At 39.4% G+C, this 24,164-nt stretch overlaps 1 long non-coding RNA gene across 2 annotated transcripts in view; it reads left to right on the top strand.

Moving 5' to 3' along the window:
* The first annotated feature begins 788 nt into the window (after window positions 1–788).
* The window catches only part of LOC103099220 (uncharacterized), a 39,275-nt gene continuing 15,899 nt past the window's right edge, over window positions 789–24,164 (top strand). For both annotated transcript variants that reach the window (XR_008913045.1, XR_001622744.2), the window contains exons 1-2: window positions 789–1,085; window positions 14,721–14,872. This is a non-coding gene — a long non-coding RNA (uncharacterized LOC103099220). The remainder of the gene's footprint in view (window positions 1,086–14,720; window positions 14,873–24,164) is intronic.

The following is a 24,164-nucleotide window of genomic DNA, read 5'->3' as shown; positions in this document are numbered from 1 at the left end:
GGAGGGGTCCTCGAGTATGGCAGCGGTGGGCAGAGATTGAGTCTTGGAGTCGGGAGGTCCTGAAGGCTGTGGGACCTTGGACAAGAACCTCTTGGTGCTCTCTGCCCGGAGAGAAGGGAGGGACTATAGTTGTGGAACGGCTCCCTACTGCCACCCATGAACATTGCAACAATTGGTTTTGCTTAAATAGATACTCTAGAGTATATAATGTAAGTGTGTGTGTGTATGTGTGTGTATATATATAAAAAAAAAATATATATATATATAAAGGCTTAGAGAGTGAGGGTGAGAAGTAATGTCTAGAAATGATATTAATGTTCAAACAAAAGGCATCAATGAAAACTTAAAAAAAATAATTCTCTGGAGGGCAGCTGGGTGCTCAGTGGTTGGAGAGCCAGGCCTAGAGACAGGAGGTCCTGGGTTCAAATCTGGCCTCAGACACTTCCCAGCTGTGTGTCCCTGGGCAAGTCACTTGACCCCCATTGCCTAGCCCTCACCACTTTTCTGCCTTAGAGTCAATACATAGAACTGATTCTAAAATGGAAGTTTTTTAAATAAAAAATAATAATACTTCTCTCTACAACTCTCCTATTAAGTAGATGATAGACCTATTAAGGGATTTAACTATGGTCAAATAGATAAGATTGTCTAGCTCCTAGCCAGAAGAGAATTCTTTGCACTATTCCCATTGGAAAGGTGCCAGAGCCTTTACATGCCGGCAGCGACGCGCTTCGGGTAGGCCACGGGGCCAGAGCGCAGAAGTCACGTGAGCGGAAGCAGGAGGGGAAGCTGACAAAGGCGGAAGAGGCCCAGACCCAGGGGAACAGCAGGAGAAGCGCGGAGGGCTCTGCGGCACCAGTCCTTTCATTTCATGGAGGAGAAAATGGAGTGTCAGAAAAGTTAAGTGACACGTTGAATTAACAGCAGAGTCAGAAACTGCTATTTAGAATGTATTTGAAGGTTTGTAAATGGTTGGACATACCTTCCCATGAGGGAAGGAGCAAGAAGTCTCATCTCCATTTTATACATTAAGAAACGAAGGTTAAGTTACTTGTCCATTGTCACACAGCCAGCTAGTGTTGCAGGTAAGATTTGAACTCAGATCTTCTTAACTTCAAGTATGGCGATATTTAGAGGCAGCGAAGTGGCACAGTGGATAGGGCATTGGCCCTTGAATCAGGAAGTTCGGAGTTCAATTCCAACCTTGAACATGTTCAGTGTGACCCCGGGGCAGATTGGATAACGACTTCCTCTTCTGTAAGATGGAGATAATAACAGCACCTGCCTCCTAAGGTTGTGGTGAGGATCAGCTCTCTGGACTATCTGTAACCCATATCTGTCGGCATTGGCTCCAGCCTTCCTTCCCTCCCTGGATTTTCACCCATGTCTGAGTAAGGAAGAGGAAGTCCGTGAGAGCCAGCGAGAGAGCGTGGAGCTCGCTGGCTTTCCTAAATGCGGTATTTGTCTGAGAGGCGTTACCGAAAAGTGAAATGAAGGATTATCCCGACTGGGAGGAAAAGCAGTGCCTGCTTCTTAAACTTGATCTATTTATTGATCCACCAAGTGGAGGAAATGGAGTGAACTTAGAATTACCTGCCTAACTAATGCAGGAGAGTCATCTAGTGGTCAATATGGGTGCCTGCAGATAAATAACCCTTTCTCACCCAAGCACAAGTGGGAACATTCTTCTCCTAAATAATCGAAATGCTTTCTACCAGACTGTGTTCTTACTATTAAAAAGAGAATTAAGAGGGGCAGCTAAATGCTCAGAGAATAGAGTCAGAATTGGAGGTCCTGGGTTCAAATCTGCCCATAGAGACTTCCTAGCAGTGTGAACCTGGGCCAGTCACCCCAGTTGCCTAGCCCTTACCACTCCTCTGCCTTGGAGTCTATACCTAGTATCGATTCTAAGACAGAAAGTGAGGTTTTTGTTTTTAAAGAATAAAGGAGTCAGCCCTTCCTCTTCTTTGCCACTGGGTTAAAATACCATGAAATAAACTATATGTATACAAGTTACTAAGACTTAAGAAATAATATATTTTAAATTAAATGTAAAAGGGAAGGACCAGAGGAATAAGTCAAACCTTGAGTTCTAGTCCCAAGTGTTCCACGAACACACACTGTGATCTCTTTCGTCTTCTGGTTAAGATGGAGTAATGGGAATGATTGATTCTCTAGCTCTCCATGACATCTCAGCAAATATTTTAAAAGGCCCTCAGATAGAGCACTGATAATAAAGAAAACCAAAGGAATTCCAACCTGCATGCATATATTTGTATAATGTATGTATATTTAATAGGCACATGATAAATTAGGAGAAAGACTAGAAGCTAAGGAATACAGAAAAGACTTCAAGTAGAAAGTGGTGTTCAGGACACTTTTTAAAAAATGTATTTTTATTTGTTTTATTAGATATTTCCCAATGACATTTAAAACATTTTAACACTCATTTTTTGAAATTTTGAGTTCCAAATTCTTTCACTCTTACCCCTCCCCATTCCTTGAGAAAGCAAGTAATATGATATTAATTATAAATGTGAAATCATGCAAAGCATTTCCATTTTAGCCATCTTTCAAAAGAAAACTGACACAAGAAAAATAAAGTGAAACAATTATGTTTCAATCTGTACTCAGTTTTCATCACTTCTCTCTCTGGAGGATGTTTCATCATTGGTCTTTTGGAGTTTTCTTGGATCATGATCTTGATCATAGTAGCTAAATCTTTCCTACTTGATCATTATTATAAAATTGCTATGATTGAGTACAACATTCTCCTAGTTCGGCTCATTTCACTTTATATCGGTTCATATAAAATTTCCAAGGTTCTAAAGATTCTATAAGGCCGAGATGAGGAGAGTGTGAATTCCAGGTATGGGGGGCAGTCAATGCAGAAGCACAGAAATGGGAGTTGCCATGGGTAAGGGACAGTAAGAAAGCCAATTTGACTGAACCACAGTTTCTGTAAGGGGGAATGATGTGCACTAAGGCTGGAAAGGTAGGTTGAGGGTCAGACTGTGAAGAACTTAAGGACATTAAATACTAAACAAAATATTTATATTTGATCCTGGAAATTATAGGAAGCAGTGGAGTTTCTTGAATAAGAATAATGTCTTGATCAAACCTATATCTTAGGAAAATTATTTTTGGTATCTGAATAGATTGGAGAGGGGAGAGAGACAAGCCAGGAAGGCTAATTAGAAGGTTGTTATAATAATAATAATTGTTATTATTTTTATTATTAGAAGTTTGCAGGAAAGAGGCAATAAGGGTCTGAATTATGGTGGTACAGTATAGAGAAGGGGATGAAAATGAGAGATATTGTAAAGATAGAATGAATGGGTTTTCATAACTGATCAGATGATATGGGGTGAGTGAAAGTAAAGGAGGCAAGGATAACAACAAAGTTTTGAATTAGAGTGACTGGAAAGATGATGGTATCCTTTACAGAATTAAGGAAGTTCGGGAGAAGGATAGGTTTGGGGGTGGGGATAATAAGTATAGTTTTTGATGTGATGAGTTTGGTAACTATGATATCCAGATTGAAATGTTCAACAGGCAGTTGATGAGTTTAAGAGAGAGAGACAATAAGGCTGGATATGTAGATCTGAGAATCATCAGTAAACAGATAAAATCATGGGAATTGATACCATCACCAAGAGAGGGGAAGTTGAAGAGAAAAGAAGCCAGGATAAAGATTAGAGAACACACACACACACAGAGGACATAATATGGATGATGATCTATCAATGGAAACTGAGAAAAAAGTGGTCAGACAGGTAAGAGAACCAAGAAAGAGCAATATCATGACACACACAGAGGAGAATGAAGCCAGAAGAGTATATCAAATACTACAGAAAGATCAAGAAATATGAAGACTGTGAAAAGACCATCAGATCTGGCATTTACAAATTCACTGGTAACTGGAGAAAATAGTTTCAGTTGTGTTATGGGATTGGAATAGTGAAGAAGTAATTAAGAGGAAAGAAAAAGAAAGAGCTAGGACAATATATTCTTACAGAACAGTAATTACGGGTATATTATCTGAGACATTTCATGAATAAACTTTGGGGAGAAGGGAAGGAGGAGATGCTAAACTAAATTTGAGGTTGCTTCAGATTCCAGAAATACAAATACAAAGTTATAAAAATCCCTATCTTCAGGGAGTTTTACTTCAAATAAAAAGGATATAATTTGTTCTCATAAAAATAAATACAGGAGATAGACAGACAGAAGGACAGATTAACAGATAGATACATAGATAGAGCCAGATTTAAAAAAAAAAAACAACATGATTTAGCAGGGGAGGAAGTACAGTAACATCAAATAGTCAGGAAAGCTCTCTTGAAGAAGGTGATAAAAGCTAGCAATTCCAAGAGGTTGAAAGAAGAGCATTCTAGTTAAAAATAATAAGTATGTAAATGGACTTTCTAATATGGAGATAATAGGAACATGGCTTGAGTACAACTTCTTTACCCATATGTTTCCAACAGAGGTATTAGGCTAGAATTACATTTATCTATCTCACATTCCTCAAATATTTAGTAGTCTTAGGATTCAATTCTTTTTTTTAAGGTTCAGAGGAAAATCTACTTTCTTTAATCACTATCAAGAGGAAGGTAACAATTTATTCATGCCAGCTTAGCTCACTCCCATAAATTGCTTAATACAAAAAAAAAATCAATTATAGCTAGTAAGCCTCTTTATCAAAGTAATCAGTAAATGTAAACTAGGGTGGGTAGGGGGACACAAATAGGATAGATTTGAATTCTCAAGCTCAACTGAGAAGACATTGATCTCTTAGAAGTCTGTTCTGCAATCTATAGGATTGTAGGCACTGGATGTCAAAGGACATCATCTCCTGGCTTCTCTTCTTGCCTCTCTCCCTTACACAGTAAATCAGGAGTCACATCTCTTTTCTTCTTTGCCACACTCGGTCCTGAAGGGTCATCCCTTCAGGAAACTATCCCAGGCCCAATAGAGGAGGAGCCTGGGCTACCCAGGCATCAATGGTAGCTAGCTAATACAAAAGTGCAAAAATAGAAAATGAAAATCCATTCACACAAAACAGCAAGTAAACCAGTTTGGTTTGCTGCTAGTGTATGAGAGTATGAACTTGGAAATTACTCCACCCTAATTAGACATACTTTAGGGGAAGATAAAGTTGTAAACTCCTGATTGAACAATGTAGGTACTTAACTCATACCTTATAGTGAAGCTAAAACTTAAGCTAAGCCTATTTTTAGATCTAATACAAAAGGGTGTTAAGTACCTATAAAGATTAAATTAATCACAAAAAGGTCAAGTAACTCACAAAAGATAAATTTAACAAAGAAGTGTGAAGTACCTCAATAGATATAATCTAAACAGAGAGCGTGAGAACTAAAGATTGGATAGTCCTAGAGAAAATCTAATCAAAGAAGGTGAGAACTAAAGAATAGGCAGTCCTGGAAAAAGTGTCTACTGTGATTGGTAGACATGAAAATTTAGGGGAGGTGACATAAGAGAAAATTTCTTTAAGAGGAGGCTAAAAAAGTCAGTTCAGGCAATTTCGGGGAATTCAGTTCAGAGTGCAATCAGATTCGGAGTTCAGTTCAGTGAGGACTGGAACTCAGCCTGGAGGATCCCTCTCAGACAGCTTCCTAGAGACAGTCTCATGGTGAGTGATAAAGACTAACTCCCTTTCCCTTAGGCTCAGGGAGGCCACTTTGGCCAAGGCCTTTAACTACTTCCTGGCTCAGCCTGAGCCAGAGCAGTTTAAATTAATTCTTTCTCTCTCTCGCATGCTCTTTTCCTTAATTCCTTCTCTCTATATTAATTAAAACCACCATAATTCCCAGCTGACTTGGGTATTTTATTATTTGGGAATTTTCCCTGGCAACCAATTATTTAGATTTCAAGTCACAAAGCTAACATTATATTTACAAGAGGGGAATGATACTGTATCAGCCTAGAAAGAAAAGCTAGAGCTGGATTATAAAAGAGAAGTGGGGACAAACAGAAAATTTTGGATTTTGTCCTTAAAAGCCCTGGGGAACCATTGAGGTTTCCTGACCAGAGGAATGACACTGTTAGGCCTGCACTGAACAAATGTTTGCTCATTTCATTTAGTAAATGTGAGTGCTCTGTAGGCAGAAACCCAGAGGGCATAAGTGTTCCCACATGAAGGTTGGCATAAGACTAGAAACCTGGCAATTCTGATACTCATTGCCCCTTAAGCTGACTTCCATAATAGCCACTCAGTCTGTGATGTTTGCTGAGCTACTATAGCCTCTTCATGTCACCTCATTAATGATCTACCCTTCAGACTTTGTTTATGTACTGATTTATCTACTTTACTCCTATGGCTTAAGTTTGTCTTATCCCTTCTAGACTTTAGGAGGTCCTGACTGTCCATGCAAAGAACAAATACAGTTTAATAAACAAGTATGTAGAGTGGGTCTCATATTTCTTACTTTCTCAGTGGGTGAAGGAAAGGGAGGAGAGAGAGAGAAGATGTAGAATATAAGAATAAAATTAATATTTTTTTAAACCCTTACCTTCCATCTTGGAATCAATACTGTGTATTGGTTCCAAGGCAGAAGAGTGGTAAGGGCTAGGCAATGGGGGTTAAGTGACTTGCCCAGGGTCACACAGCTGGGAAGTGTCTGAGGCCAGATTTGAACCTAGGACCTCCCATCTCTAGGACTGGCTCTCAATCTACTGAGCTACCCAGTTGCCCCCAATAAAATTAATATTTAAAAATGCACAAGTCTCAGTGTTAGAGAGTGGGAATACAAAAATTAAAACAGATTCCCTGTCCTTTTAGAGCTAACATTGTAGTGGGGAAGTGGGTAACAACACACACATAGATAAGAAAATGCAATCATTCATCAGTTTTTGGTCCTGAGTCAGGGTGGCCACAGACATAGTAGACACTTTATCAGACTGCTAATGAACAGTGAGATCATGAACTGGATGAAGATTTACAAAATTGCATGCAAAGAGTTCTGGAAAGGAGAAGCCAAAAGCAGGAGGAAGAAGAAGGTTTTGAGTGTTTGGGATGCATCATCCATCTTGGGAAAATCTGATTCCCAGATTTATACCATATCTCTGGCCCCTCATTCTTCTCTGCTTTACTTAGAGAGACTAAGGTAATAAGCTAATTGATACCCTGGTGGGACTGGTGCTCAAGGCAAGGATGATAAGATGCTCCAGTGCTGAACAGACTTGGTGGGTGACATTGCCTCCTTAGAGTCATTCTTTCTCCCCCATGTCACTTGAGCCACAGTTAAACTAGCTGTCCTCTCTCTGCCCTTAAAGTTGGAAATTAGTGTATTTCCAGTGGATTGTATTAACCTCTCCTTCATGTTTCCTTTTCCTAATGCATTTTCTATCCTGTCTTCCCTTTCTCTCTCCTCTCTCTCTCTCTCTCTCCCCCCCTCTCTCTTTCTCTCTCTCTCTCTCTCCCTCCCCTAGCTAAATTAAAAACAAAATAAACTTAGCTCACTAACCTGGGTTTGGGTGATAATATTTGGGTGGTAGAAGTGAGAGTGAATACAGTCTAGAATTCTAAAAAATGGAATTTATAAATAATAAATAAACAATAATAATGAACAGATTCATCAATCAAGATAAAAATATTTACTGTGCTCTAGACACTCTGCTACATGCTGGGGATACAAGTACTACTTGCAGTGAGCTTACATTTTATTGAGAGAGACGACAACAACATAAAATATATATAAAGTAAATATAAAGTGAATAAATATAAATATATACAAAGGTTAGGAAGAAGGGCACTAGCAGTTGAAAGGATCTAGAAAGGCTTTGTGTAGAAGATGGAACTTGAGCTGAGCATTAAAGGAAGTGAGAAACTAAGGCAGAGGTAAGGAAGAATGTACTTTAAGTCTGTGGCTCAACCAGAGCATGGAGATGGGAAATGAAGGATCATGTGTGACAAACAGAAAGAGGGGCAGTTCAATTGAAGAGCTGAGTGCAAGAGGGAGGGTGAAGTCCAATAAGACTAGAAAGACAGGTTGAGTGGCATTTGAAAAGCTAAACAGAAGCATTTATATTTTATCCTAGAGGCAATGGGAAGCCACTGGAGATGAGCCCAAGGAAAGCTAGATGCTAAACAATGGGCAGGCAATCCTACTATATTTTTCCCATCAACTAATGATCCCACTCTCCAAAATGGCTTCTCCTCAACATTTTCATCCCTGCTCAAACCTCTCATGGCTCCCATCTCCCCTCTCTTAATTGAGAACCTTGCCTTATATTTTACATAAAAAGTTGAGATCATTCACCATAAACTCCCTCTTCTCTTACGCATCTCATTCAGATGCCTTCTGCCACTCTTTCCTATCTCACACATCTTACATGATGAAGTGGTCTTACTCCTTACCAAGGCATTAGCCTCAACTTAGTCAAGTTACTTTATTCCATCCTACTCCTGCAACAGTTTGCTCCCTCAGTCATCCCCACTCTTTCAGTTAATTTTCTTTTTCTTTTTTTTTATTGAACCCTTACCTTCCGTCTTGGAGTCAATACTGTGTATTGGCTCCAAGGCAGAAGAGTGGTAAGGGTAGGCAATGGGGGTCAAGTGACTTGCCCAGGGTCACACCGCTGGGAAGTGTCTGAGGCCAGATTTGAACCTAGGACCTCCCGTCTCTAGGCTTGACTCTCAATCCACTGAGCTACCCAGCTGCCCCCTCTTTCACTTAATTTTTAATCTCACCCTCTCTACTGGTTCATTTTTTTCTGCCTATGAACATGCCCATGCTAGTCTGGAAAAAAAAAATCCTCACTAGATTTCCATGCCCATAACTAATGTCTTATATCTCTTCTGCCCTTTGTAGTTAAACTCTTTGGAAAGGTCATCTACAACAAGTGCTTCCACTTTCCTTTTTAACCCCTTATTTGGCTTACAGATTCATCATTTCACTGAAACTGCCATCTCCAAAGTTACACAGTGATCTCTTGGTCTTCAAATCCAATGGCCTTTTCTCAGTCCTAATTCTCCTTGGTTCTTTGCATCCTTCAACACTGTTAATCTCACCTTCTTCAGAATCTCTTATTTTTAGGTTTCCAGAAGACTTCCTCCTGGTTCTCTTCCTATCTATTTGACCATTCTTCTAAGTCTCCTTTACTGGATCCTCATCCAGATCATACCTTTTGTTGCATAGTTTCTAACCACAGGGATGCAATTTAGAGAAACTGAGTCTCCTAGCCAATAAAGAAAGATAGGTTTATTATGAGAGGGCCAAGTTCTACACTAAAGCTGGACTTCTGATCAAGACCAAGAGGCCCTGACCATTGTGAGAGGACTTCTTTTATACCCCCAAAGAATACCATAACTTATGAAATAATCCAAGACAGTGATAAAAATAGAGAAATGTGGATTGGTTGACGTAATCAGGAAATACTTCTCATTGGCACAAAAAGTCATTTGTAGTTCCTTGATGGAAAAGGGGGGTGGGGTGAACCTGGAGTAGTGATGCAAAGGAAAAGGGTAGGTGGTCATTGGGTGCTACCAGACTTTGAAACCTGGGTCAGATCTAGTGACATATAGTAGATCACAAATTCAAGACCATAATTATTGCTGAGGGTGCATAATATAAAAACTTTGAAGGGTAGAACTGACCCTAAGGCCTATGCTAAAGCAGTTATTGATGTAATTAAAAACCTTAATACTTACACTAGAAAAATCACCAAAAGTCTACTAGAATTATGACGTATGCTAACTATCTTAGAATTACAATTATGATTATCTCAAGACTACTGCTAACATTAAAAACTAATCCTCATATAAGGGGGAAAGGGATTTTTCACCCACACTTCCAACTGTAGGTGTCCTTCAGTGTTGTATCCTGGTCTTTCTCTTCTCCCTCTATTTTACTTTATTCAGTAAGTGTTCTCTCTCTCAAGAGAGACTGAAGATAGGTAAGAGAGCGGGGATATCTACTGAAGAAGACAGGATGGAATAGGATCGTTTGTGCTTGTAGAGGATTTGGCTTTGTCAAGAAAAAGTGAGCATCCCTGTGAGATGGGAGATAGGACAAAAAGTGGGGAGAGTCATTTGAGTCATTTGAGTGATATGAAATGAATAGGAGAGAAGAGGGAGCTCTTGATGAATGGCTTCAATTTTTTTAGTAAAATATGAGTCAAGATTCTCCGCTGAGATGAGGCAGGACATTGAGATAGGAAAAAGCAATAATCGTAAGGGATTGGGAAAAGCTTCACAGAAGAGGTGGCACCAAAGCTGAAACTTGAAGGAAGAGAGAAGAAAGGTATAATAAGAGATTGCAGGATCTCAGATCCAAAGGTGGGTGGGGCTTTAGAGTTTGTCTAGTCCAGTCCCCTAAGTGAGAGTGTGATTGGTCAGACACAGTCAGATACTACCTCAGGAAGGTTAGTTTGGGCTGGCAATCAACAGGGTGTTTGGAGAGAGAACAATTACACAATTCTGGTTTTACTTTTGAAGTCAGAGTTGATTGTGTATTTCAGTCCCAGAGGCCATAAATGTTCCCACATCAGTGCTGGCACAAGACCAGACTCTTGATTAAATCAGTCAGTGACCAAGAGAAAAGTCAAAATAGTTTTGCACTTCACAATTTCTTGTGTCTTTCAAGGACCCAGGTTCAGTGAACATTTTTAGGACAATAATAATTATAACAACAACTAGCATTTCTGTAATGCTTTGAAATTTTACAAAGCACTTTGCAAATGTTAACTTATTTGACCCTAGTAAGTACTAGTTACTAACATGCCCCATTTCCAACCTCTTCTCACCAATAAGAACAGGCAGATTGACCTTTCTAGTTTATCAGAAGGGAATTTGGGGAGACCAACTTCAGAGTCCAGTGATTGATTGCCAAGACAAAACTTCTACTTTTGAGGTGAGAAGCTCATTCTGAATTGTACCTGGAGAGTGAGATGAGAAGGATGGTGGCTTCCCTACCCTCTTCCTGGCCCTAGAGAACTGAGCACATGTTCTACCTACTCATACTTGTGCCTGGGAAGGGATCACTCCTCCCTTTTTTTAAAAAAGGTTTTCTTCCCAATTAAGTGACTGAAAAGTAACCTCAAGATAGCCAAGTCTGGGTGACCTTGTGAGTTTCAGAAAGTCATGAAGTCCTGAGAGGCCAGTGTGCATCTCCCATGATCATTGGAGCAGTTGACTATAGTTTTGGTTGTCCAAGAAGCAATCTTATGGAATGATAGCCAGGAAAGAGATCACTAAAGAGCCAATGAGGTTGGCCCAGTGGCTGGCTCACCAACACATACTGCTTTGGTATGTTAATAAACTCCTTTTTATTTGGGCAAAGGCCCAAACATGGAATTTTCCTCTTAATGATCTGGCAAGCCAAACCAGGAACCTTTTTTGAGGGCCTTTCACCCAAAGGTATTACTGAGAGTGAGCCTGCTCCACCTCACAGCCAGCACTCACACCTTTGGCTGATGACAGGCTGGAATGGACTCTCCCAGGGGATAGTTAGTCATGAAGGGGTTGGAGAATTTAACTCCCCCAAACCCAGGAAGGATAAGGAGAAATAAGTACCAAATCCAAACTGATTCTTTTGCATGTGGGAAAGGAATAACCATGCAGGGAAAAGGGCAGTTGATAAGTTCAGGTCCTTTCTCGACATTTTAAGTTGCCCAGGAACAGAAAGGATAAGGGTGTCTAGTATCAATATAGGGTTTGCAGGGAGTAAGCTTTCTGCTTAAAAAGCTGATTAAAAAAATCATTAGTTTGACAAGGAATGCCCAGCATGGATAGGACTCAGTAACCAAATTTGGCCAGATGAATGCAGGACTTTTGATATTATCAACCATATATGTTAAAGCCAAGCTTGAAAAAACTAGAGCATATATGAGAGAGAGAGAGAGAGAGAGAGAGAGAGAGAGAGAGAGAGAGAGAGAGAGAGAGAGAGAGGAGAAAGAGAAAGACAGAGAGACAGAGAGAGAGAAGAGAGGGAGAAAAAGAGAGAGGAGAGAGAAGAGAGGAAAAAGGGGGAGGAGAGAGAGAGGAAGAGAAGAGAAAGAAAGAGACACAGACAGACAGACAGAGAGACAGACAGAGAGAGAGAAAGAGACAGAGAGAGAGACAGAGAGAGAGAGACAGAGAGAGAGAGGGAGAGAGAGAGACAGAGAGACAGACAGACAGAGACAGAGACAGAGAGAGAGAAGAGAGGGAGAAAAAGAGAGAGGAGAGAGAAGAGAGGGAAAAGGAGGAGGAGAGAGAGAGGAAGAGAAGAGAAAGAAAGAGAGAGACAGACAGACAGAGACAGAGGCAGAGAGAGACAGAGAGGCAGAGAGAGACAGAGAGACAGAGACAGACAGACAGAGACAGAGACAGAGAGGAGAGAGAGACAGAGACAGAGAGAGGAGAGAGAGACAGAGACAGAGAGACAGACAGACAGACAGACAGACAGACAGACAGATAGACAGAGAGGGGGGGGGATCAGGGGCTCGGCTGTTTGACCTTTGGCAGTGCCCAATATCTACCAGGTGTTTTACAACTATTGTATGTTCTGATAAGGCTTCAAGTTTGTGATATAGCAATAAGTTAAACTGAATCCAGTTTAAATGTTTTTGTTGTTTTTTTTTTTTAATATGGACTATGGTTCTCATACTTAGCATGACTGCCTCTATGGAGATAAATGACCTGCCCTATATCCTGTCCAAGTTGCATATTGAGTAATTCTTTTAAATTTCTCCCTTTGGAGGAACCTGAGAGTAGAATCAAAGTTACCAACTTTACCTGAAGTAAATAGGGTGAGGGAAATGAGTCCATGAATGTGAGAATTACAAACTACTTCCAGGCCCTACACTCCCACTCCAGAACTGAACCTAAGCAATATATAAATGGCTCAGTAAAAACCCAAAGATTGGTGTGTGCAGGTCACCAGCGATGGGGCCTTAGTTAGGTGGTTGTCTTTAATGCCTGTGATGAGGTTTTATTAAAACGATGCCCAGAAATCTCCGTGCCACCCCCCCCCATTATTCTCTTTTCTCAGGATCTAGTCAGTTTGCAGCTTTTGATCTCCTATCCTTCAGCTCCCTCTTCAATTAATTTCTTTCTTTTTTTGCTTTGTCCCCTGTTGTGGACTGCACCAGACCCAGGTTGTTTCCCTGGTAGGCGAGGTCCCAAACTGGAATGAAATGAAAAACCTATTCCTGTAATAGTTAACCCACGGAGGTTTAGACATCCCAGGGAGAGCACATTTAACACAGAGAAGGGATTAGCCCTGATTCAGCGGAGCACAGTTCTCTAGGGTCATCTTGCTAGGCTGAAGGCAGAGGCCTACAGAAGGAGCTCTAGGGATCTGTGCCCTAGCTGTGCTGGACCCGAGTACCCAGGAAGCGATGGCAATGGCTTGAGTGTTCATTCTCAAGCCAATTAAAAATCCCAAGGACAAGTTCAAGGAAAGGGAAGAAATCACTCACACCACACTTTCTCCTAACTCTTTTCATAAAAGTACAATGAAAAGCCAATTACATTCACTTCTAATTTGTGTAAGGAAAGGATGTTCCAAAATATATTCCTTTCTAACACCCCCTCCCACCCAAATGGGGTGAGGAAAGAATTGTAGCTAGGAAGCACAGTAAAGTAAAGCTGGGCCTGAAATCTGCTTTCAGATGCTTGCTAGCTGTGTGACATGGGGCAAACCACTGCCTCTGTTTGCCTCAGTTTCCTAATCTGTAAAAGGGGGATCATAGCACTTGCCTCCCAGGGTTCTTGTGAGGATCAAATGAGATGATATTTGTGAAACATTTAGCACAGTGCCTGGCACCAAGCACTGTGCTAAATGCTTTACATAGTAGGAACTTAATAAATGATTATTTCCTTCCTTCCTGACTATATTATATGAATCAGAATATGATTCCTGACTGGTCCAAAGACTGCTGAGTCTGGCAAGCTTACCAGCATAAGGGATGTAAGAGTGTAGACACTCTTCAGAAATACATCTGGACAGAGGATCTCCTGGGAAGAGATAAAGATTTTTAATGTTAGTTTGGGGCCCTTTGAAAGAAAGTCATGTATAAAAGCCAGTCCCATTATGTTCCACCTTCTCAAAATTTGCAATTTTAGAGACTTCTTAGAAAGAACTTTTCTTAGATGAGATCATTCTTACTCTTGACTTAAATGGAGATTTTATCTCACTCCCTGCTGAAGAGCTCATGCTATCTATCCTACACATTTTTTTAAACCCTTACCTTCTGTCTTGGAGTCAATACTGTGTATTGGCTACAATGCAGGAAAGTGGTAAGGGCTAGGCAATGGGGGTCAAGTGACTTGCCCAGGGTCACACAGCTGGAGGTCAGATTTGAACCTAGGACCTCCCCTCTCTAGGCCTGGCTCTCAATCCACTGAGCCACCCAGCTGCCTTCTTATCCTATACATTCTTGAGCCTATTTTGATCTGTATTTGATTTTCTATTTGCCTCTCCTTAGATAAATGGATATACTTATTACATATTCATTATTTGTGATAGTCTTTTGTGTCCCATTTGGTGGCGTGTAAGGGAGTGGTGAGTCTAAGTTAAAAGCTACCCTCTTCCTTATGGAGGAGACACACATCTTATCTTGCCTAGTCACCTAAAGGCTTTAGTTTCCTTCTGGTTCATTTGACCAGAAATTGGCTCTCTGCCCCATAATCGATCATAATAAGCAACAGAAGTCACACAAGGAATCTGTTTCGTCACTCAAGATCACTTCTATAATGTTCCTCGTTCCAGAATCTCATCACCCACCTGTCGGGCACACCTTTGGAGCTCGGCTCTTCTGACTGGAAACTTCTCCTCCACCTCCGAGGTGCCGCCTCTGGAACTCCCAGGCCCAGCCCCCTGCATAAGGCCTAACAACAGCTAACTCTGGAGGGGCTCACAGGGTAAGTTATTCACTTCCTGAAAAAAGTTGGATAAGGTATCCTCCAAATTAAGGAGCAAAGCTGTCTGGGTAGAGCACACCACTAGGTGGCATCCTCCATGCATATTCGGCATTTCAAACAATTAAACACAGCAAACATTTCAGGAGTAAAATCGGGAATGAAGCACTGTGAATATATGTGAATTTTAAATATGTTCATCTATAAGCACACATATAAATATATAGATATATGCACATATAGATATAGATGATGCAGGTACAAATATACAAACATGCATTGAGACTTTCCTGCCTCCATTTTCTTTCATCTTCTTGTTCATTTCATATGTTATTAGAATAATTTTGCTAATGAATAGATGATTTTGCCAAATAATGCCTAACCATTGCCCAAGATTTCTCGAAGTCTCTCTGTTTCCCCAAATGTACAAATCAATTAAGCAGCCAGCATATATTAAGTACTAAATAGAGTAGGGCCCCATATCCACAGAAAATATATTTGAGGGTCTATAGTGGGTGGCTGGAACTGTGGATAGGAGTGAACACGTGCTGACCTCATACATGTGTGCTCCCTCCCCTTGCTCCTGCCCCTCAGCTTGGCTCTCTCTACAGCCTGTCCCCCCAAACCTCTGAAAAATAAAAGTGAAAATGTGAAAGTGAAAGCAGAAGCACCCCCCACCCCCACCCCATGGGACAGGCAACTGCTGCAGGTGGACCTCTAGTGCTGTGCAGGTAGACCTGGGTTCCTTACTGGTTGATCATGGATAACCAAAATCTCAGAAGACGAAACCACTGAGGAGGGTACCCTAATTGTATGTGCTGGGCACTGTACTAGGAATTCAAATACAAAAACTGAAACAATCCCTACTCTCAAGGAGCTTTCATTCAGCTTTTTGACCTAGCATCAGAAAAGTCTCAAAAAGACTCAGTAGATCACAGCTCAATAAAAATTACCTTTATTTATGTCAAATACTCTAGAAAATGGTGCTTTTAATAGCATAGGAGGAAAAGTATGATATAAAAGGAATAAAATTAAAATGTATGTTTCTTCACCTTTATATGATGTTTTCTTCATATTTTGAAAACAATTTCACTGGTTGGTTGGGAGTCATATATATATATCCTTATAAAACTTTAATACTCAAAAGAGGAAAAAACTGGCACTGGGTCATTCCCCCCTTGCCAAGTTGAGCGAATGTTATTGAGGACGCCTTACATAAATGTTCTTTGACCTCTAAGTGAACCAACAGGTCTTAAAAGTTGCATTAACCAAAGCAAATTCCCATAGCAAATAAAGTTTTTAGCTGAATGCATCAGATTTTTTCCTTTCTGCAGCCTAAAGAGAAATTACCACCTTTGGAAACAGTAAGGTAACATTTCCAGGTTGTTTCCATCAGACCTTTCAAAGTTTCTGATGCGTATAGAACATTGATTCAGTACTGGAAGAGGGAAGCAGGGAAGGAAGGCAAAGCACTGAAATACTTATAGGATGCCAATAACCTCAAAGCATTATGGTATACTGAAAAGTCCCTGAAGTCCCTGAACCTGGATTAAAATCCTAATTCTACCTCTTCTTGGGTGAGCATGACGAAGATGGCAAATTTCCCTGAGCTTCATTTTTTTTATAAATTAAAATAAAAGCAATTTGGAATCATCCTGAGAAGTTCACTAATCCACCTATATTATTGGACCCAGTAATACCACTTATATACAAAGAAATTTAAAAAGAAAGGATTTATATGTACAAAAACATCTATAGCATCACTTTTTACCTCAAAAAAATCTGGGTGACTTCCCAGATGCTTTCCAGCTTTTCCATCATCCATTCCATTATTCCACTCATGAATTAAGACCTGGAGAAGTAGAATCAAGATGGTGGAGAAGGTACTTGGAAGGTACTGATCTCTATCAAACTACCTACCAAAAAAGTATGATATAATGCCTCCAAATGGCTTTTGGGGCAGTATAAACCACAAAAAAAAAATGAGATAAAGTTTCTTTTTTTAGGCCAAAACAACTTAGAAGACCAGAACAAGGGATCTAGTATACCAGGGTAGAGGTGAAGCAAAGCATGCCAGGGCAGGTCCCACTGTAGCAACAGCAGTCAGGCCCTGGGTATAACCAAAGCAGCAGCAAAGCTGATTCTACAGCTCTCAGTCATATAGGGTAAGGGGTGAATTGGACAACTGCTCAGAAAGATATTACAGGCATCTCTTTACTGGTTTGGAACACAAGACTCTTATTGCACTGCCCACATATAGATCCAGGAAGCAGTGCTGGGGCATGCTCTCAGGAAGAGAAGGAGCACTAGCACATATCAGTGATGATGGCCACAGGAGAGGAAGGGACACTAGTCACAGTTCCAAGGAGGAAAAGTTTGTGGTTAACCCCAGATCAGAGCACAGGTCTGGAGTGTATTAAACACACCTCTCCTTACATCATGCCACCATGGAAGAACTGAAAGCAGATAGATTGCCAGAGCAAATGCTGAAGGCAGCTGCACAAAGAACCTGAAGTTTAGAACAGTGGAAGCTTTCATCTCAGAGACACCAATTTTAGAAAATCAAAATAAAAGAAAAAGACTAGAAAATGAGCAAACAACAAAAAAGAAATTCAACATAGAAAATTATTTTGGTCACAGGGAAGACCAACACACCAACTCAGAAGAAGATAATAAATTCAATACTGATGCTGCATCCAAAACCTCCAAGAAAAATATGAATTGTTCCAAAAAGAACTAATGGACGTGCTCAAAAAGGATTTTAAAAACCAATAAGAGAGCCAGAAGAAAAACTGGGGAAAAAAATGAGAGTGGTATAGGAAAATTATGGGGAAAGAGTCAACTGCTTGGTAAAGAAGGTACAATAAAATAGAGAAGAAATTAATACCTTAAAAAATAGAATAAGCTAATTGTTAAAGAGGCACAAAAGTCCACTAAAGAGAAAAACTTAAACAGAATTGGCCAAAAAGAAGTACAGATTCACTGAAAACTCTTCATGAAATGGAATTGGACAAATGGAAAAGGAAGTACAAAAGTTCATTGAAGAAAATCATGTCTTAAAAATTAAAATTGGGCAAGTGGAAGCTAATGACTCCATGAAACATCAAGAAACAATAAACAAAATCAAAAGAATGAAAAAATAGAAGAAAATGTAAAAACTCTCATTAGAAAAATATCTGATCTGGAAAATAATTCCAGGAGAGGTAATATAAGAATGGACTATCTGAAAGTCAAAATTTTAAAAAGGACTTAAAAATTAAAAATTATCTTTCAAGAAATCATTAAAGAAAACTGCCCTGATATATTCTAGAAGCAGAGTACAAAATACAAATGAAAAGAATCCACCAATTGCCTACTGAAAGAGATCCCAAAAGGATAACTTCCAGGAATATTAATACTAAATTCCAGAACTCTCAGGTTAAGGAGAAAATATTGCAAGCAGCCAAACAACAACAACAACAACAAAAAAACAATTTAAATACTGTGGAGCTACAGTTAGGATAACACAAGATTTAGCAGCTTCTACATTAAAGGATTATAGGACTTGGAATATGATGTTCCAAAGGATAAGAGATCTAGAATTTCAACCAAGAATCATTTACCCAGCAAAACTGAGGCTAATCCTTCAGGGGGAAAATGGGAATTCAATAAAATAGAGAACTTTCAAACATTCCTAATGAAAAGAACAGAGATAAATGGAAAATATGACTTTCAAATACAAGACTCAAGAAAAGCATAAAAAGCTATGAACAAGAAAGAGAAATCAAAAGACATTCAATAAGGTTAAACTGTGACCATCCCTGCATGGCAAGATGATTCTTGTAATGCTAAAGAACATTATCATCATTAGGGCGGCTAGAAGGAGCATACATAGACAGAGACCAAGGGAATAGGATGGGAGGATAGAAGAAAAATTTTAATTAAGTTATGATAAAAATGAATGCAATAAGATGAGGGAAAGTAAAAAATAAAATGGGGGTAAATTATCTCACATAAAGGAGGCATGAAAGAGGTTTTATAGTGGAAGGAAAGATGGGGGAGGCAGAGAAGAGAATATGTGAACCTTACACCTCATTCACTCAATGAGGAAAGAACATGCACAATCAATTAGGTATCACCCTGCAGAGTAGTAGGAGAGGAAGGAGATGAGAGAATGGTGTCTGTGTGTAGGGGATGATAGAAAAGAGGGAAAACTGGGGGGGGGGGGGGTCAGAAAGTAAGCAGGGGTAAATAGGATGGAGAATAATACACAATAATCATACTGGTGCAAAAAATTTTTACAAGACTAAAAAAGGCCTTATTTCTCAAATACATAGAGAAATGAGTCAAATATATAAAAATACAAGTCATTCCCCAAATGATAAAAGGTCAAAGGATATAAACAGGCAGTTCTCAAAGTAATTAAAGTTCTCTTTAATCATGCAAAAATAAAGTTCTCTAAATCACTATTAATTAGGGAAATGCAAATTTAAAAGAGGCACCATCTCATATCTATCAGACTGACTATTATGACAGAAAAAGAAAATGACAAAACTTGGAGGGAATGTGGGAAAATTGGGATGTTAATGCACCATTGGGAGAGTTGTGAAATGATTCAATCTTTCTGGAGAGCAACTTGGACCTATGCTCATCTATGAAACAGTACATACCCTTGACCCAATAATATTATTACTCAGTCTGTATCCCAAAGAGATTAAAAAACAAAAAGGAGTAGGACCTATATGTACAAAAATATTTAAAGCAGCTCTTTGGCAGGTGCAAAGAATTGGAAATTGAGAAAATACACTCCTCAATTAGGGAATGACTGAGTTATAGTATATGACTACAATGGAATACTATTGTGCTATAAAAAAATGCAAGCAGAAAAAAGTCAGAAAAACCTAAAAAAACTTATATCAACTGAAGCAGAGTGAAATAAGCAGAATTAGAACATTATACATTGACAGGAATACTGTACATTGAACAACAGTGAATAATCTGGCTATTCTGAGCAATTCAAAGATCCAAAACTATCCCAAAGGATTCATGATAAAAAATACCATCTGCTTCCAGAGAAAAAGAATACCATCTAAATCTAGACCAAAGAAAACTTTTTTTACCTTCTTTCTTAATTTTTTTTTTTACTCAAGTTTCCTTCCACAAAAGGATGAGTCTGCTCTCATCTGCAGCTGCTCTGCATCTCAATGGGGGGTGAGGGAGGATAGAGAGAGGGAGAATTCTAGACTCAATATTCTTTGAAAAATGTTGAAAATGTTTTTATATATAATTAGGAAAAAATAAAAAAAAATTTAAACATGGGGGAAAAAAGAATTAAGACCTGACAAAATGTCACACTTTCCCATACTATATCTAGGTAAAACATCTTTCTATGGTAGCTGAAACACTTTAAAAATTCATTAAAACCTCTACAAAATCTATATGCATATTATCCAAAAATTCTTATACTGGAAATTTAACAATCTGGTTCTCACCAGCTCTCACACACAATTGCCCGATCTCTACCTTGAGTTCCTATTTTTGTGAACTGAAGCCCTTTCCTGTGAATATGGAAAGGTAGGGAGGAGAAATTGTTTACCTTAATTTTAAATTATTTCTTGGGGGCTGCTGGTTGGCTCAGTGGATTGAGAGCCAGTCCTAGAGACAGGAGGTCCTGGGTTCAAATCTGGATTCAGACACAGTTTCTCTCTACATTTGTCTATTGTACTCAGTAAAGGTATCTTTTAAAATCACCCTGCTGAGGTTTCACTTCATACCCATCAGATTCTCAAAGATGACCAAGAAGTATAGTTTGCCATAGTTTATGGCAAAGATAGGGCATACATTAGGTTTGTAGTGGAGCTGTGAAATGGTTCAGGAGTTTTGGAAAACAATTTGGTTTCGTGAGCAAAAAACCACAAAACTGCAAACTCTTTGACTTAATACTACTTAGACCCCTGCAGAATTAGAAAAAAAGAAGGAAAAGATTTATTTATAAGAAAAATTCATAGCAACCCTGTTATTGGCATTGCAAAGCACTGGAAACTAAAGAGAAGGCCTTATCAGCTGGGGAATAGCTGAACTAATAATGATTTGTATATGAAATGGATCCTATCATAAGAAATGACAAAAAAATAAATAAATAAAGAGGCAGTTAGGATGAAGGCTCAGAGATAAGAATTCCCAGGCTGAAATCTGGCCTCAGACATTTCCTAGCTGTGTGACCCTGGGCAAGTCACTTGGCCCCCATTGCCTAGCCCTTATCGATCTTCTGCTTTGGAACAAATACTGATTTTAAGACAGAAGGTTTGATTTTGTTTTTTGTTTTTGTTTTTTTAATGACAAAATGACTGGTTCAGAAAATTTTTTTTAATTGATACCAAGTAAAATGAGTAGGAAAAGAAAGGAAAGGAGAAGGAAATAAGCATTTATAAAGCACCTACTATATACCAAGTACTTCACTTTGTATCCATGCATGTAAGTCTTTCTGGGTTATTCTGAAATCGTCATTTCTTGTAGCACGATAGTATTCTATTACAATCATCTACCACAATGTGTTCACCCATTCCCCAATTAATGGCTATCCCATCTTTGCTTCCACAAAAATTGCCGCTAGAAATATTTTTGTACATACAGGTCCTTTCCCTTTTCCTCTGACCTCTTTGGGATGCCGACCTAGCCTCGTAGTGCTATAGTGGTCAAAGGGATTGGCAGTTGTAAAGCCCTTTGGGCATAGTTCCAGATTGCTCCCCAGGAGGGCTATATCAGTCCACAAGTCCACCAGCAGCGTATGAGTGTTCCAGTTTTCCCACATCCCCGCCAGCATTTGGCAGTGACAATACCTTTTCAAGAAGGCCCATGCTGAACGAGGCTCTTAAGAGCTCTGTTAATGCAAGACCAGTCACAATTATAGAGGAGCAAAGCTGAAACAACCCTCCCGTCTCTTGAGAGAAAGGTGCAGGACTCAGGGTGGAAAAGGATTGCCCCACTTTGGAGGGGATCAGTTGTGAGTTTGTTTTCCTTGATGCCTCGGCTTCATGACTGTTTTTTGGGGAGGGTGCAAGAGTAAGACAGAAACAAACAGCATCAGTAAAGCACAAAACAGAACAGAAGGGGTTGTTCAAAAGGAAAATAAGTTAAGGAGGACAGCTTAGGAATTAATCAATTAATAAACACTTATTAAACAGTACCGATGGGGCGTAGGAGGTGTTCAGGGAGGACTAGGGCTTGCTCTGCCCTTTTCAGGGCTACTCATCTACTTTTGGGGTCTGCCTCTCTCTCAACTCTCAATAGTGGCTGCAGGAAGCGGGAGCACAATAGTCACACCCTGGTGTCTTAGCAGAAGGGCTGAACCCAGTAGGAGGTAACCAATAGGCCTCAAGCCCAGTGATGGAGGGCATCTGCCTCAAGCATGTGAAGACGTTCCCAGGAATTGGCAGAGGAGAACAATTCATTCCAGTGGCCATGAAGGCAGCTGAAGCAGGGGCTGTGCAACATTAGAGCCTGGTCAGACGTAGAAGACGCCACGGTCATCCAGGATAGCCTGGGCCATCGCCAGTTATCTTCAGTTTCGTCTTGCTGCTGGATTTTGAAAACTAGAAGAAAGTGAAGCCGCTGACTCTGTGCAACTCTGCTTCACTTCAGTCCAACTCATACACAGGCCAAGTCACTCCCTTAATGTGATTGGCCCTCTGAAAAGGAGGGACAAACAGCAACAACCTCTATGTACCAGGCACTGGGCTAAGTCCTGGGGACACAAAAGGAGGCAAAGGACAGTCTGGCATCAAGGAATTTATAATTTTTTAAAAACAAATGAGTTAGAACCAGGAAAACATTGCACGTAGTAACAGCAATATTGTGGAATGATCAACTGTGAAAGACTTAGCTATTATCAGCAATACAATGATCCTGAACAATCCTGAGGGACATATGATAACAAATGCTATCCACCTCCAGAAAAACAACTGTTGGAGTCACATGGCAGAGCAAAGCATATCAATTCTCACTTGTTTGCTGGGTTTATGTTTTGGGGTTTTGGTTTTACAAGATTACTTACAAAAATTTAACAATATGGAAATATGTTTTGGATGATAATATATGTATGTATAACCCAGACTAAATCACCTGCCAGCAATGGGAGGGGGAAGGGAAGAGAGGGAGGGACATAAGTTTGACCATATAACTTCGGAAAACATGTGTGGAAGTTTATTACATGTAATTGATTTAAAAAAATAATGAAATCCCAGGAAAATTAAATAAATGAGTTATTTTATTATCAACATTATTATAGGCTTTTGCTGCTGACTATATTATTTTTAATATTTTATTTTCCCCAATTATATATAAAAACAATTTTCATATTTTTTCATTTTTCACTTTAATTTTTTTCCTCCACCCCTCTCTTCTCTAACCCCTCTTTCAGATGGTAAGCAATCCAATATAGATTTTACATGTATAATGATATAAAACATTTTTCTATATCAGTCTGCATTCAGACTCCTTTCTCTGGAAGATGATGGCATTTTTCATCATGAGTTCTTTGGAATTGTCTTGGGTCATTATAGTAATTAGAGTAGCTAAGTTATTCACAATTGTTTATCATACAATATTTCTGTTACTATATACAATGTTCTTCTGGTTCTGTTCATTTCAATCTGCATCAATTCATTTAAGTTTTTCTGTTTTGTTTTGTTTTGTTTTGTTTTGTTTTTTAAAAACCCTTACCTTCTCTCTTGGAATCAATACTGTGTATTGGTTCCAAGGAAGAAGAGTGGTAAGGGCTAGGCAATGGGGGTCAAGTGACTTGCCCAAGGTCACACAGCTAGGAAGTGTCTGAGGTCAAATTTGAACCCAGGACCTCCCATCTCTAGGCCTGGCTCTCAATCCACTGAACCATCCAGCTGCCCCCTTTTCTGGGTTTTTCTGAAATCAACCTGCTGGTCCTTTCTTGTACACAATTGTATCCCAATACAGTCACATACCACCATTTGTTCAGTGATTCCCCAATTAGTGAGCATTCTCTCACTTTGTAATGCTTTTGCTACCACAAAAAGAACTGTTATAAACATTTTTGTAGAAATAGGTACTTTTCCCTTTAAAAAAAAATCTCTTTCAGATAGTGACTTGTAGTGACACTGCTGGATGAAAGGTTACACACTGTTTTAGAATCCTTGGGGTCTGTTTCCAAATTGAGGAGCTGACAATCTAATGGAGGAGACAATAAGCAAATTTATGTATACACAAACTAGATAGGGGAAAAATAGGAAATAATTTTTTAAATGAACAAGAATTAAGAAGGAATTAGAAAGGCTTCCTATAG

This window comes from Monodelphis domestica, chromosome 6 (genome assembly GCF_027887165.1).
Source record: "Monodelphis domestica isolate mMonDom1 chromosome 6, mMonDom1.pri, whole genome shotgun sequence".
In the NCBI taxonomy this organism is placed as follows: domain Eukaryota; kingdom Metazoa; phylum Chordata; class Mammalia; order Didelphimorphia; family Didelphidae; genus Monodelphis; species Monodelphis domestica.
Note: the sequence above shows the minus strand (reverse complement) of the source record. Positions and strands in the feature narration are given on the sequence as shown.